At 35.5% G+C, this 11,121-nt stretch overlaps 1 long non-coding RNA gene and 1 pseudogene across 1 annotated transcript; both read left to right on the top strand.

The window, feature by feature from the left end:
* The first annotated feature begins 4,321 nt into the window (after positions 1-4,321).
* Positions 4,322-6,300, top strand: LOC148159834 (uncharacterized). The gene is made up of 3 exons (XR_015762926.1): positions 4,322-4,495; positions 5,079-5,171; positions 6,030-6,300. It is a non-coding gene; the product is annotated as an uncharacterized LOC148159834 (long non-coding RNA).
* A 1,098-nt stretch (positions 6,301-7,398) lies between these two features.
* On the top strand, positions 7,399-10,178 carry LOC106914489 (uncharacterized; annotated as a pseudogene).
* The last annotated feature ends 943 nt before the right edge of the window (positions 10,179-11,121 follow it).

Raw genomic sequence — 11,121 nt, forward strand, 5'->3', positions numbered from 1 at the left:
TCCGTTTTTTGCCTTGACAGCAGCTTTGTGACCCTTACACTGCTTCATGTGATGTTAGCATGATTTGAGTACATCAATTACATAGAAACGTGACCGAACATAGAAAAAAATGTTTTTTTTAAAAAGTCTGATGATATTAATTTGCATCTTTTTATTTCGATTTTTATTTTGATTTAGACGGATGAAAATAGACTGAATCTTACCTTTTTCAAATTAAGCAGATCCAAATCAGGAATCTTCCCGCTTCTCTTGAAAGAACAGTTTGAAGTTTTCCCAGACACAAGATCTCGCGTGATCTCGCTAGCATCTCGCGTGATCTTCCGTAATTTCGCTAGCATCTCGCGTGATCTTCCATAATTTCGCTAGCATCTCGCGTGATCTTCCGTAATCTCGCCAGTGTCTCGCGTGATCTCCGGGTCTCGCTAGACCCTCTTCGGCGGGAGATTAGTCTGACTACATTGAATCACGTTGTCTCAACTTGAATACATTTTATTAACGCTAGGTTGTTGAATTTTGTTTATTTGACGTGATTTTGTCATATTTGCCTTTGAAATATAAAATAATTCTGTTAAACATGTTATTTTTTATAAATGCAATAACCACTTCAATTCAGTTGTGCTTTGACACAAGCATGGAGCAAGCAGGCAATAAATGTTAGAAAAAACGCTGATTAATTACCAGCTAACCATCACTTCATGTGATGTTAACACATGTTAGCCATTGACATGAGTACATAAATTACATAGTGTGAAGGTATCACTGTTAAATAAGTTGGTTTCAACTAAATTTGCATTCATCTTAATCAAGTAAAGTCAATTATTTGGTCCAAAACATTGCAAATTAGTTGGTCTGGTTCTATTAAATTACATTGGGTCCAACTAAAGTAAATAAGTTGAATCAACCACAAAAGTTAAGTTGAGCCAACACATTTGCTTTAAATTGAAGTAACAGAATTACATAGTGCTGAAATAAAGCAAAGTAATCAGGTGGAAAATCTTTCCATGATTTTTTTTATGTTAATCCAAAGAGTTATTTCTTTCAGTGTACATAGCAACACTGATATGTGCACAATCCTGCCAGGAAAATTTAGTATTCTCTAAACTGCAGCTGGCGTTTTCCTGGCACGAAAAACAATCATCTCGCAGGGCCTCGTGTGATTTCCCATGATCTCGCGGGATCTGCCGTGATCTCGCTCGTCGCCTCCAGCACAAGATCAGTCTGGCTATAATGAATCGTGTTATCTCAACATGATTCAATTTCATAAACGTTAAGTTGATGAATTTCTTGTTTGTTCAACATGATTTTATCACGTTTTTGTTTAAAACATGAAATTATTGTGTTAAAAGTACATGATATTCTTTTATTAATCTAATAACCCCCTAAGTTCATTTTTTTGAGTGCAAAGTCGTGGTGTAAATAATTGGTGAGTAGTTCGTAGATGCTGCATCTCGCTCCCAAATCACTGCGACACCTAAACAATACCTCTGAGCCTATGTATTTTTTAAAAGTTAAACTAAAATATGTCATGGCATTTTATGTCATGTACTCTCTCTCTCTTATTATTATTATTATTATTATTATTATTATTATTAAATTCTAAATAATTTAAGTAACTAAACCACAAGCAAAGAAATGTAAATATATATTGTCTGTGTGCAAATCTATTTTATTGATTTAATCAGTAAGTTCAAATAACAACCACTACAACATGTTCTTGCTTTTGTACAGTGTGTGTTGTTTCAGAAAGACAGAAGACTGGACAGCATGGAGCAGCTTTTCACTAACCTTTTCTGATCACACAAGAGGTAAGTGACTTCTCTGCTATAGCGTGTTTCTCCCGTTCTCTATTGAAAGACCTCTACACTCAAAAAAATGAACTTAGGGGGTTATTAGATTAATAAAAGAATATCATGTACTTTTAACACAATAATTTCATGTTTTAAACAAAAACGTGATAAAATCATGTTGAACAAACAAGAAATTCATCAACTTAACGTTTATGAAATTGAATCATGTTGAGATAACACGATTCATTATAGTCAGACTGATCTTGTGCTGGAGGCGACGAGCGAGATCACGGCAGATCCCGCGAGATCATGGGAAATCACACGAGGCCCTGCGAGATGATTGTTTTTCGTGCCAGGAAAACGCCAGCTGCAGTTTACAGAATACTAAATTTTCCTGGCAGGATTGTGCACATATCAGTGTTGCTATGTACACTGAAAGAAATAACTCTTTGGATTAACATAAAAAAAAATCATGGAAAGATTTTCCACCTGATTACTTTGCTTTATTTCAGCACTATGTAATTCTGTTACTCCAATTTAAAGAAAATGTGTTGGCTCAACTTAATTTATTAAGGTTATTCCAATTTAAAGCAAATGTGTTGGCTCAACTTAACTTTTGTGGTTGATTCAACTTATTTACTTTAGTTGGACCCAATGTAATTTAATAGAACCAGACCAACTAATTTGCAATGTTTTGGACCAAATAATTGACTTTACTTGATTAAGATGAATGCAAATTTAGTTGAAACCAACTTATTTAACAGTGATACCTTCACACTATGTAATTGATGTACTCATGTCAGTGGCTAACATGTGTTAACATCACATGAAGTGATGGTTATCTGGTAATTAATCAGCGTTTTTCTAACATTTGCACCATTTCCTGCTTGCTCCATGCTTGTGTCAAAGCACAACTGAATTGAAGTGGTTATTGCATTTATAAAAAATAACATGTTTAACAGAATTATTTTATGTTTCAAAGGCAAATATGACAAAATCACGTCAAATAAACATAAAATTCAACAACCTAGCGTTAATAAAATGTATTCAAGTTGAGACAACGTGATTCAATTTAGTCAGACTAATCTCCCGCCGAAGAGGGTCTAGCGAGACCCGTAGATCACGCGAGACACTGGCGAGATTACGGAAGATCACGCGAGATGCTAGCGAAATTATGGAAGATCACGCGAGATGCTAGCGAAATTACGGAAGATCACGCGAGATGCTAGCGAAATTACGGAAGATCACGCGAGATGCTAGCGAGATCACGCGAGATCTTGTGTCTGGGAAAACTTCAAACTGTTCTTTCAAGAGAAGCGGGAAGATTCCTGATTTGGATCTGCTTAATTTGAAAAAGGTAAGATTCAGTCTATTTTCATCCGTCTAAATCAAAATAAAAATCGAAATAAAAAGATGCAAATTAAAATCATCAGACTTTTTAAAAAAAACATTTTTTTCTATGTTCGGTCACGTTTCTATGTAATTGATGTACTCAAATCATGCTAACATCACATGAAGCAGTGTAAGGGTCTCAAAGCTGCTGTCAAGACAAAAAACGGACCCCATAAATGTCACAGTTTTGCTCCTCCTCAGGTTGTTAAAACTCCCTGGAAAAAAGTTGGACTGATGTAAATTCAGCATCTGGTGCCATACAAACTCTGAAGTCTGAGGTTTAGTGGATTTTAAACACTGGGGCCAAACATAAGTCTATTTAAATGTTTTTTTATTATTATTATTATTTAATTTCAGTACTGTTATTATGTAGGTAAATGCAGAGTGGACATTGGATGCACACACACTTTTGTGGATTTCTATCATAATACAGATTCTTTATTTATTAATAATAAAAAGTATTAAATTTGAGTCAGAGAAACCTGCGGAAACCTTTGCTGTTAGAGCTTTAAATGTGCTTCCAATGTCCACATAAATGTCCACCTGCTAACTATGGATTTCTAGTATTTTTTTCTGGCTGAAACACTCAGAGGATTGTCCATTATTCCTATTAGTCCATGAACAGACTTGAGCTTTCTTTTTTTTTTTTATGCATATATTCCTCTGCTCTAAAGATGTATTTTGTTATTGTACTTGTTTTTCCCCAAATAATTGTAGTTCAAAAACAATTTTTAAGTTTATCGGTTTAATTTTGAAATGTTGAGGTTTTTGTTTTGATTTTTATGTTTTATATTTTTATTGCTTTCTACCATGTTCAAGTCACCACTGTTCTGCACATACATGCTTGCATGTGCCCAGTGGTTATATTCAGTTTCAGAACAGCTGAAACACTGGGTGCCTTTAAATCTCAACTTAAAACCCACCTGTTTAGAGTTGCTTATAGCTAAATTAGGCTTAGTGCGGTTTTAATGTCTTCAATGTTTTTAATGTTTTTGGCTTTACTTTTTATCTGTTTCACTGTTTATTAAATGTTGCATGACTCTGTGTTTCTGTTTTTAATTATGTAAAGCCCTTTGAAATGCCTTTCTGCTGAAATGTGCTGTACAAATAAAATTTGATTGGTTGATTCATGATCCATTCAAGAGACTTGTACTAAAAGTTTGAATGTTCAGATACAACTCTGCTCAGGGTGAATTACATATTTTAATGTTTGAAAATCTGATCTCTTTCAGAACATCACCTGTCTGTTATCCACCTACATAAGCTCTGGTGAAGGGGGTCATCGGCCATCAAGTTTTAGATTTCAGTGGCTAATGGTAAGTTTTGCCAGATCTAAAATGACTGAATCAAGTCTTAGAGCGATCATAAGGGTTCAGCTGAACTTGTATTTGGTAAGTCTGTTTTATTTGTCTTTATTTGCGTGGTGATGTGGAACTGTAAGGAGTGTTGTCTCTCTCTGTCTAGTAGATATGAGCTGCTATCAGCCAGCTACAGAATAGTACAGAGCAAGGGGGAAGAAGGATGAGCAGCAACATGAGATTGTGATTGACAGCACTAAAACTCTCCTGCCACTGACTGGTTGTTTCTAGCACTGGGAGAAGGCAGAGGAAATAGATTTTTCACAGTATATCCCCCTGTACTGTACCCTTGTTTCAGACATAAATATTTCTTAGGTGACAGCTTCAGTTAGAAGTTTAAATAAAATGTTAAACTTAATTTTAGTCATGGCATAATGAAAGGAGAATAACAATTTTAAAGATCTTTCAAATAGGCTGCAAGCCACTGATCACTTTCGTTGTGACTTCCTTTGAATGTAGCTAAGTTTTCAAGTATGTGACCCTATAGTATACTGCTGGATTTTTGCGGTTGTTCTCATTGTTTTCTGATCTGCATATTTAGGAAAACACTGCTGAAGTCAGACGAGAGTGGATCCTAAAAGGTCTGTGTGCGTACCTGGATGAAGATCCAGAGAAGCTGGAGAAAGAGTACATGGTATGTTAATTTATCTTTGTGTCCACAAAAGAGGTGATTACAGTTGGAGTTAATTGGACTTCCTGTGAATTACCAATAAATTTTAAGTAAGAGATGATCGTTAAAACTCTTCTTTTTTTCACTTGGGTACATTCAATTTTAATTTGACTTTTGAGATGCTTTTAGATTTCTCCCACAGAAAAGGATAATCATTAGTAAGATTGATATAATTACAGTTATTGTTAAGTGGGTTTAAAATGAGGATTTTTAGGTGAGTTAAACTCCACAAAAAGATCTTTGGCCTGTTTTATTTAGCCTTTTTTTCTAACAGCATTGTTTCATACGCAGACAAAAATATTAAGTAACTTTACCTAAGATGTTAGTACTGATCTATTTGGAAATAACACATAGTCATGACATTTCCTCCATCCAGGAAATAAGACAGGTTCTTCATGTATAAGATGTTTTTTTGTGTACAGAGTCAGGGCTTTGTTTGCACATAAATTGGACTGGTTTAGAATGACAGTCTGTGTGGTGGATCCTCAGACTGTCATTTCAATTGAGGAGAACAGGCCATGGAATATGGGGCCTATTTGGGATTCATCCCTTCTCTTCATGTTTTTCCATATGAGACAATATACCGTATTTTCCGCACCACAAGGTGCACCGGATTATAAGACGATTTTTGTGAAAATGTAGAAAATATGGTACCTTTTCTAAATGGAAAATCTTACCACTGGACTCACAATTAACACAGACAGGTCTTTGATGGACCTTAGCTGTTGTTGAGTCAGCCAAATAAGTGTAAAGTTATTTTTTTATTTAATGAGATGTGAAATCTCTCCCCCGCAATACCCCACCCATGTTCCCATCATCAAGGTGCACAAATGGCCGAGACCGTCTGTGGAATCTTCGTTATTCGACCGGAGAGTGCAGAGCCTGGCGATGCCATTGAGGATGTTGGGATTCTCCTGGACGGGGTGGAAGTGATGAACAACTTGGGCAATCTATCTTTACATGTTTTTCCAAAGACCGCAGTCGAAAACTAAATTTTAACTGTTACAGTTCGCAAAGTTGAGCAAATTTACTGACACTTTTTATGTTGTTAAGAATTTGATCTATGCTAAACACAGCCCAGTTTTTTTCTGGAAAAAAAAAACTGACCGTTTGTTGTTTATTTCAACTTTCAACTCAGCTGTTTTTTGTGCTGTGTAAAAAGAAAATGGATAACAATTTTGAAAATACAGTTCATGTTGTACTTTTTCTCATTGTTGAGTGTTCTTTCTTCTTTCAGTGTGGTCTTAAAACACTTCATTTAATAGCACTTAAGAAAATGTCTTTGAATTAACATAATTCGATCATGGAAAGATTTTCCACACGATTATATAGCTTTCTTTCAGCATGAAGCATGTTTGTTCAGCTAACTTAATTTTCATGAGTTGGATCAACTTAATTAAGTAGTGTGAAGGTATCACTGTTAAATAAGTTGGTCTGGTTCTATTAAATTACATTGGGTCCAACTAAAGTAAATAAGTTGAATCAACCACAAAAGTTAAGTTGAACCAACACATTTTCTTTAAATCGGAGTAACAAAATTACATAGTGCTGAAATAAAGCAAAGTAATCAGGTGGAAAATCTTTCCATGATTTTTTTATGTTAATCCAAAGAGTTATTTTTAAGCCATCTGTGTATTCTCCACAGATGGCTTAATTTTCAGTGTATTTCCTTTTCTACTGCTAAAGACAATGTCAATATAGAACGGTACAGTTCTTAATTACCAATAAATGTTTTCTTATCTTTTCTGTGAATTTAAAGAAGTTTCTCAAGATGTGTCCATTTTAAAAGTAAAACCACTGTATATGCATATATTTGTGCAATTATACAAGCAACTGTGGTTTATAGTTATTATAAAACAAAAGTTTTAAATTAAAAAAAAAAGAAATATATTGGTGAAAAAATGTATTTGTAACATTGAAATAGTTTGAGTTTAGCCTTAGTAAAATATCTGACAAAAAAACATAGTGCTTAAAGGCATTATGAATGTCCCAGCCTGGGGGCTTTCTCCATGCAGAAAGACCACCTGTGCACCCACCATGCATCCCTGTGCATGGTGGGTTCTCTCTGGGTACTCCATTTTCCTCCCACAGTCCAAAAACATGACTGTCAGGTTAATTGGTCTTTCTAAATTCTCCCTAAGTGTGAGTGTGTGTGCATGGTTGATTGTCCTGTCTGTCTCTGTGTTGCCCTGCGACAGACTGGCGACCTGTTCAGGGTGACCCCGCCTCTCGTTTTCTGTAGATGGACACTAGACCCCTCCCGACCCTACTAGGGATAAGGGTGTTAGAAAATGCATTGATGGATGGCATTATGAATGACTATATTATTATTAGTTTTCCAGGTAAAATTATAATTTGTAGTATGACTTGCTTTATATTTTATTGGAAACATCTGATGATGGTCTTGTGTATCTTCTCTTCCAGTGTAAGATCACAGAATGGATGACCTGAGTGATTTCCTGAAACAAAGGAATATTCCAGAGGAAACTATCAAGACCATGCTGAGAGAGAAGGTACTAGCTGAAAAAAATCAGTATTTCAAAAACTACAGTTTTTTTAAAGCATGTGTCTAGCAATGTTATCTAATTTAATTCAAATAATGTGCATGCAATTCTAGTTCCATTTTTGTAGTTTTAAAGAAATATTTTTTATTGTCCTTATTTAGATTGATACCAACGTCATCCAGCTCATGACAGATGAAGAGTTAAAGAATTATTTGCCATCATATGGAGACCGCATAGCCCTGTTAGGATACTGTAAAAGAAAGGAAAATGGCCCCCCAAACAGTCGCAAATCAAAACTGTTTGAGCGCCTGAAATCAAAGCTGGGTAAAAGAAGAACTGCTCATGAAGATGGCTGTGGTATGGACAAAGAAGAGCAATCTGAAACAACTGTAAAGAAGAATGCTCTGAAGTCAAAGAGAAAAATAGAAATAGGCTGGCTGCTTTATGATGAACAACAACAGGCTTTTAAACAAGTAAGAGCAAGAAGAGGTGGTGGAACATGGAAGGTCGATGTATCAAAGGATGCTAAAAAATGTGAGATAATCCAGATGGCTCTTGGCCTTTTCTTTCCAAATGGGAGAAATAGAGAAGGGTCCATAACAGATTTTGCAATAGATCTGAAAGATTATCAGAAAGTGCCAATTGATGACAAAATCTCTGTTGGACAAATGTTTCATGTTACAAAACTGATTATTCTCAGGTTTTACCTGACCACATGTAAAAAGAAGGCTAACCAGTCAGTCAGTCAAGATGAAGTTTTGTCTTCACCACTTTTTCAGGATCAAGACAGTTCTCTGAATCAGCCCTCCTCTTCATCTGCTGTAAATGTTGCAGCGACCAGCCAATCTGCAATATCCACAGTAACTTCTGACTTCCTATTTGTTGGAAATATAACAAATCATGACAATATTAACTTTTCACTTCATTCTGCAGAGCTCAGGGAGGAGGATTTGGATAGCAGTAACATAGTGTTTCTAGGACCGTTTTCTGACAGTGAGCCACAGATTTTGCGTGACACTTTGCCTCTATCCCCTCAATCCACATCATCTGTCAAGGCAGTGAAGAAGATACTGGTAGTTCACAGAGGTCAGGTACTTCCTGAGCTCATAGCACATTTCTGTGATGATGGACTTCTAGATAGAGACTTCAAAATCCAACTTGTCCTGCCAGATGGAACACCTGAGATGGGTTATGATGATGGAGGAGTCGTTAGAGACTGTCTTTCTGAATTCTGGAAAGAATTCTATGACTAGTGTACTACAGGAAACACTTACAAAGTGCCTTTCCTGAGACATGATTATGGACAGCAGCAGTGGGAGAGTGTAGGCCGAATAATTGTCTTTGGATGGACAAGAGAGAAGATTGCACCTGTCATACTAGAGCAAGCAGCTTTTGGACAGGTAAAAAGTGAGGTGGTGGAGAATTTCCTTAAGTGCATGCCTGAATCTGAGCGTTTTGTGTTTCAGTCGTGGCAGTCAGACTTCAGCAGTGTTGACAAAGAAGAATTGATAGAGATTCTTGATAACTACAGTTGCAGAAGAATGCCCACTGCCAGCAATGTAAATGAAATCCTCCAGGAGCTTGCACACAAAACACTTGTCCAAGAGCCTGCTTACGTTATTGAACAGTGGGCCAAAACACTCAGTATCACCGGGAACAGCTTCCAGGACCTTTCTTCATTGTATGAAAACTTGCAACCAAATGCAAGAAAAGTTTTGAAGTCCATTGTCTTTCCTCAGGAAATGAATATTCATCAGAAGGATATTCAAAAGTACGTTAGCACGTATATCAGGAATGCAGATTTGCAGCATCTGTCCTTGTTTCTAAGGTTCTGCACAGGCTCAGACCAGGTCCTGGATAAGAAAATTCTTATCGATTTCACAAAGATTCAAGGGTTTCTCAGAAGACCTGTGGCTCACACATGTAGCTGTGTCCTTGAGCTGTCAATCTATTATGACAGCTATCCAGATTTCAGTGCTGAAATGAACAAAGTTTTGGAGTCTAATGTATGGGTCATGGACATTATTTAAAGTTTTGAAAGTGATGGAATTAGAGGGTGGAGCTACACAGTTGTGGAACTCCTAAAAGGGAAAAAAAAGGAGATTAAGGTGGCTATTTAAAGTAACAAGTTGTCTATCAAGATCTAAGTTGATGTTTTGAGGATTTTCCCCAAAATTTCCTTGACAGAGTTTAAAGTTTTAGAGATAACATTTTATCTGGGTGATGTTACCTTTACCAAACTTTCTCCAGATGTAATTAAAAGGATCAACTGTTTGTGATAGGTAAATGCTGATTTGTGCAGCACAGTTGTTGGTTTGTTTAAGGATAGGTTGTCAAAACTCAACAAGGCTTCTTAGCACTACTCTTCTTAAAAATATCAATAATTTGGAATCTGTAGTGATTTTTGATGCAAAAAAACAGAGTCAATACTTACTGTTAGGATTAAGTACAAAATGTTAAGTATTTGTAAGCCATGTTGTCATTTATGAATGACATTTGTACTTTTACATATTCAAAGTTGAAGTTTTAAGTTATTTGAAATGTAATCAGTACAGAATTGACATTGTCCACATTATCACAAACATAGAAAATAAATATTGCAACTTAACTTGTTTTTCTTTTTTTGCTCTTTCCCTGGTCATTTTTTAGTCAAAATTGTGCAGCATTTAATGTCAATTACTTAATTATTGTTGCCAAAGAAACGTCTTATTGTAAGAAGTAGAGATATTCTACCACACATGCACAAGTTCTGCATTTTCAGATCTGCTAACTTTCAGGGGAGCAGTCAAAAATTCTATCTCTGGAAAGCCATGATGCCAGACAATAAAATGTAGCTGACTTTTGTTTTGCCATAATTAACATGTTAATTGTTAGCTGACATAATAAATCAGAAGAGGTAAAGTGAAAATGACTGTAGGAAATGTTTAGAAGTTCACAGCCAGAACAAACAAAAATAGGAACTGTTTTTTGTTATTCTATCTTTTTATGAGACACAACTGTGTTGACTGTTGTACTTGTTACATTGCATTCATATTCATAAAATCATTTTCTGAATTCTTTTTTCTTTTTTGCACATACTATCTCAATATTATGAGATACTATCTCATTATTATGAGATAATATCTCATTATTATGAGATAGTATCTCATTATAATGAGATAATTATTTTTTTATTTTTTAACAGAGTGGCAGAAATGGGCTTCCATAGAGTCAGACTCCCACAGGGAACTGTACTAGAATTTCCTCTTCTTGCACTTGTTTAAAATAATTGGACTATTTTTTTTAGTTTTAAGGGAAAAAATTAGAAAATAGTTTTTTTCTTAGCTATTTTAATGAAAAGCCTGTCGCACAGCTTGCATTGATTTTGTTGTTTTTCTTTAAAAAATAATGTTTTTATGTTTATCTGGCAT

This window comes from Poecilia mexicana, unplaced genomic scaffold, assembly GCF_051168715.1.
Source record: "Poecilia mexicana isolate PSO_F unplaced genomic scaffold, ASM5116871v1 scaffold_5, whole genome shotgun sequence".
Lineage (NCBI taxonomy): Eukaryota > Metazoa > Chordata > Actinopteri > Cyprinodontiformes > Poeciliidae > Poecilia > Poecilia mexicana.